Raw genomic sequence first — 6,296 nt, 5'->3', positions numbered from 1 at the left:
GAGCTGGAATGGATCGAGTCGCTTATATCGGGTCGCAGACGTCCTTTGTTGCTTGATCGGGAACGCCTTGATCGTCGGACGCGAGCTGTCTGATGTTGTTGTGAACGAGGAAGAGGTCGCGTGCTGGAGCTGCTCTCGGGTCGCGAACGTCTGAGTTAGGATTATGAACGCCTTGAGCTGAAGCTGATCGGGGACGCGAGCTGGAACAGATGCGGGAACAAGAGACGCGATCGGGGTTTAGGGTTCGTCGGATCGCCGGCTAGGGGTAAGGTTTTAGGGTTTTTTGATTTGGGTATTAGCTTAGGGATTTAGAGTTTCGTGCTGATAACGTGTTATAAAAGTAATGGAAAAGTCTATATTTATTCATAAGTCATAACATAGAGATTTTTTATATAAGAGATTACACCGTAATAGATAAATGGAAAGATTACAAATCATAATCTTTTGGTTATCAGCCGTCCACAATCTGGTTCATAACAAATATGTGATTATGGTTTAGTTTGTCACTGTTAAAATATTTTAAATAACTTATTTATAAAAAAAATATTAATTCATATTATTTTATAACATCATATGATAACAAAAAATATCATTGTTAAATCAAAATGTTTTATATACTAATAAACCATAATATTTTGGAGACAGATACTTCGGCACAGACGATGATTAGAAGTTGGTGATGCATTTATCACCAAATCAGCTTTTAAATCTTCTGGTTTCCACCATATGAAGGAGTAAGGACCCTTCAAGCTCTGGGAACAGTTTTGATTTACTTAAGAATACCCCTCATTGAGAGGTTTGATTGATCGAACTCAGAACTCGGAACTCATGTACCATACATACATATGTATGTATCCTTAAAACTCCTGATAGGACTTTTAATTCATGATTTGAGTGTACTGCATGTATATGCAACTCTATGCACACAAGAGTACTGTTTTTGACTCCATAATGTCCCAATACTTTTGGGGATGAAAGCAAGAGTTGCTTACTTTAGCGCCACTCAAATTACGTTTGCGTGTGTTCTTAAGACTGTCTTTGTGGCGCGCTCTCCACAGAACAAAAAGGAATTCGAATCAAGCAAATTAAATTCATTCCGTTATCATATACGGTTAAAGACTAACCAAATCAATTGTGGGGGAAACTCATTCATTGAAGTGGTAAAAACCATGAGATGAAGATGTGATGAATTAAATTAAACACCTTTTTACCGAAAATAGTATGAATTATTCTCTTAAGTTTCTAGAGCAGCATTATCGGCTAAAACCTGTAAGGATTTCTAAAAGAAAAAAGATTAATATTTCAATTTTTTTAGTTTTTCAAAGCATGTCGAAAGTTGTCTGAGTGACAACTGTCTTTTAAAGTTTTTAACTATTTTGAAAAGTTGTTATTTTATCTCATAATTTTGCGTTATTCTCTCTCATAATTTTATTAATTTTCATTCATTTTAAATGTGTAGAACCCTTTTAGACCTTTTTATGATAATATTTTTTTCACCAATATACAAAAGTTATTTAAGATGAAAACAATTGTATATGAATAGCCATGGTCGGATAAGAGATTTCATGTGAGATTTCGGATGTCATAAACATTTACTAAGAATACTAGTGAAAAAAATTATTTTCCATGATTTAGGTATTTATGTTTGTAGATATAACTTGTAAAAAATTTGGAGGCTAATATAATTGTTTCACTTGGCTCAAATCCGACCATGCCAATAGATGATGGAGCATGGAATATCATTTAAACTAGATTAGCATGTGCATTTGCATGAAAGGGTATATATTACACCTTAAAAACAGACGTATGTGCTTAGCCTATTGCTAACTTGAGTTACATTAGCTACTAGTTGGTCAAGTGGAAAATTATCAAGCGTCGTAACCAACCAAACTAGCTGGTCAAGTGGGGAATTATCTAGTGTCTATATACACTCATTTCCCTGATTAATCCTAATTGAGCAACAATGTTGATGTCGGACCCGCATCGGTTCCTTGCAGCTTGGATGTGTGTCTTATGAATTCAAGTTGAGTAGTTATATATAATATCACTTCTAATATTTTGGTTTCAAATTATGTAGTATATAATAGCCACAAATAACATTTTTTTAAAGAAATGATCAACAACAAAACGCACAAGCTTTGACCAATACAACAGAAACAAATAAAATTCTATAAATTATTTGCATCTCCTCATTCTCTGCATACCATACATCTTAACAACGATTCAAAAAAATTTCAAATTTTCTATTTGGTTCAGATATATTTGGTCAGTGACAAATATATATAATTGTTTCTCTTTGATTTTAATGCGAGCGTACCGTATAACCTTCTGCCTAGTCTTATGTACAACATCATAGAAAATATCGTCTGCGAAGTCGACATACGAGATAACAATTGTCGGAGACACATTGTCATTGATAGCAGCAGCAAAATGAGTAAATATTCTAAATTGTCTTATTCTATGCTTTTTCTCTAAATTGTCTTATTCTATGTTTTTTTCTTATCAGAAAGAGTAATGAGGAATACCGACACGACAAATGTGATGGTTGTGATGGAAGTGTTCAAGAACATCATTCAACAGAATGTGAGGAATGTGATGCTCTCTTACCCCAAGAATGTGAATAGAGACATCATGCATTTAGGACGTCATGCTTGGCTTTGGACTTCTGATGAACCTCAGGATGCTGACTTGTTGCTGATCAATGGAGGACGACAACACTATTAGAATATGGGTGTTTCAGTTGAGCATCAAACTTTAAACGCACTGTATGCAACTTTAAACGCCGTGTATGCATCTGTACCTTCTCTTTGATCATACTGTTGATTATGAAAACTTATGACAGTTCAAAAGGTGGTCTAGTCCCATATTCATTAGATAATTAATGATACAAAAATGAATCCATCTTTGGGATTGACCAAGTTAGGATTCTCAAGTTCCAAGTGTCCCAAAGACCGACTGTGACAAGTGTTTTTACTTTATTCTTTTTAGAATTAGAAAAAGGCACACCATTACGTTTCAAAGAATGTGGACATTCGCCGCAACCTAATCATCATCCAGTGACCACTAATCCAATCATATCTACTCTCTAGTGGGTGACCATTGACCAATATTGCAAATCATTTGATTCAGAAACTTAAGAGCTATCAGTTACAGAGTCATTTACTTAAATCCCTGTTCTATATGCAATTCATCAAGAATCGCTGTCTTTCTACAAACTGAGTCAATCATGAGATGGCTAATCGTAGGTTCAATGGCCATGAGAGGTTCGGTTCATCAATGTTCAAACAAAAAAACTTTAAGCCACATAAACAAAACAAACCATAATCCAGACGCGAAAAATGATGCTAAGAGGAGGCATACACACTAACTGATTATTACCATAAGCTACTTACCTACTTACTTCCTCAAGAGACATCATATTGAGGAGTTTCATTCTTGTTTAAATGTTGGTTCCTTCTAACAGAGAAGAAGAAGAAGAAGGACCAAGAGAGGTGAAAGTAAGGATTTTCGTGAGTCAATCAATGTCTTGAACTTAAAGATTTATAGACACTCGCATGACTATACACAACAATGAGAAGCAACACACATAGAACTGCAACTATCATTCTTCCATGTGCTGATGTGCATTGTTATTATTCTCTGTACGCACAAAGTTTTTTTGCTTAAAAAATGTTATTTGAGCTTAGTCATCTACTCCTCTTCGATCTTATACTATATTACCAAAATATAATGTTAATAAAACATATATTCCTAGATGATAAAACTGGTGGTGATTGTTAGCTGGAAAATCATCTATACTATTAAAGGAGAATCTTAGGATTCTGTACTTAGTTTTTGAAATTATTTACAAATTTATGCCATTTCTTTTTTAAAAATAATTTTATTATTAATTTTATGGTAATTATTTGATGAAGACAAACAAATATTTCTTATTTACCTTAAATGAAATTCTACCACTTAATTACTTCGAGTTTTGGAAAACAATATCTTTTATATTTTGAGAATCTACAACCTCTTATCGGTGTCGTCATTCTGGTCTTTTATTGTTCTTACGAAAATCTAAACACTTATTATTAATAGTGTGCTTTACAATATCCCGTATATATTAATTCAGAAACATTTGAAAATATGTAACATCAATTTTGTAATAATTAAAAAAAAACTTCTTGCTTATGTGTTAATCAATTAGGTAGTTAATTAATCCTACTTGTCAGTCTCACATTGAAATTGAAAAACTGTTGGTCCAATTTGATTTTGATATCTCACAAGAAACGTTTAATACCAACTATATGATATCATATGATATTAACTAAAGCAAGGTGGCTATTTATTATATATTATTTCCTTAAATAAAACCTACGAAATTATCTAATGTGATTATGATATATATAGTAATTAATGATTTTAAATAATGAAAATTTGCTAATAATTGTATGATTTCTATCATTTTTTTAATTCTTTACTATTAATATAAATTACACAATTACATTAATCATATTACAGAGTCAATCTCACGAGAACAGAGGTAAAATCAATACACACCTGGATCTGGCATCTCTTCTTATCGTTCTCAGCGACCGTTTCGAGATTCTTGATCATACGGAAACGACGAGCTCGGTTCTTGACGATGGATACGGAGGATCTCCATCGCTGCCGAGCCTCCAGCGACGTATTCTTCGCGTCCACCTCGAAATCCTTTAGGAGATTAGACATAAAAATTTTGTATTTTTTTGTATATGTTGTATTTTGAAAATTTCAAAAAGAGTATAAATTACTAAAACTGTTAAAAGTCTCACATAAACTTTTATGATCAATGTTTAAATTTTTTTCTATAATACGATACAATGATAATAAAATCATATAAATAAATAATTTTATTTTAATAGGTGCTTATGTTAATATATATATATATATACTTCATATCGTTTAAGTTTAATTATATATCATATACGATAGATAAGATTGATTGTTTTGATTTATTTATTCTAAAATGGTTGCGAATAAACAAGAGCGGTCATTTGATTTATATGTGCAAGCCAATTTATTACATAATAGTAATTGATTTCTTAGTTATTTAATATATAATTATTATTTTATTATTTCATATTATGCAGAAAAATATAAAATAAATATTTATTCTGCACAAGACGCAGATCTTAACCTAAGTATGTATCTCTTTAATAATTTTGAATCTTAAATATTTTCTAAATCTCAGACCAAAATAAAGGAAAAAAATGAGAATAAACTCAAAAATCAATATTTATATCGAGGAATAACCAAAATGACACAAAAAAAAGAAAAATATCGAAGATAGATAGGATTGACACGTGAACGTAAACTTCTCATAACCATAATTAACTTTTAAATTGCTAAATCATGATATAAAACCGAGCTGACATAGTTTCATTGTAACCAAATAGTACGCATGAGATTCTTCGACCTAAATGTTAGGTTTTTATGCGATAAATAATTTTTTGACCTAAAATATTTTTAAAAATGAGATCAGTTCATTAGTAAACAAATTATGTAATTAATAAAAAAGTTTTAAAAAATTGTTTAAGGGCCAAATATATTAATTCGATTAATAATATAAAATTTTTTTCTATACGATATTTTTTAAATAATTTTCATATAAATTTACCATGCGCAAGATGCAAATCTTATCCTAGTTATTGTTGTTATACTGTTTTCGCTAGATATCGTCATCGAAAGACATGCAACAGAGGAGTCTACACGGTCAAACGACAAAAATGTTGAGGCCTATGTAGAAAATGGATATAGCTATGATACTAAGTTGTTTTGATCAAACAAAAATTAGTTATTCTTGGATTCACCCGATAGGTGAACCTGTAGATTCATGGGTCAATAGAAATTAGTTATTTTATATTCAGTATCATTTAAAAAAGCAAACAAAAATTGTTAATTTATATCATGATTTTAAAATAAATAAAAAAATAAAAAAATAAAAATAGTACTAGTTGCAGAAAAAGAATTTTTTAAAATATTTTTAAAGTTGTCTGCAAAACACTAAACCCTAAATCCTAGACCCTAAACCATTGGGTAAATCATAAACCATTGGATAAATCCTAAACCCTAAATCAAAAACAATAAACACTAAATGTTAAAACACTAAACCTTTAATCCTAACCCTTAAACCCTTGGGTTTAGTGTTTTTAAGATTTAGTCTTTAGTGTTTTTTATTTAGGGTTTAGGATTTATCCAAGAGTTTATGTATGGTTTACCCAAGGGTTTACAGTTTGCCCAAAGATTTAGAATTTACGGTTTAGTGTTTTGCT

The sequence above is a fragment of the Brassica oleracea genome, unplaced genomic scaffold, assembly GCF_000695525.1.
Source record: "Brassica oleracea var. oleracea cultivar TO1000 unplaced genomic scaffold, BOL UnpScaffold00986, whole genome shotgun sequence".
NCBI classification, from domain to species: Eukaryota; Viridiplantae; Streptophyta; class Magnoliopsida; order Brassicales; family Brassicaceae; genus Brassica; species Brassica oleracea.
Note: the sequence above shows the minus strand (reverse complement) of the source record.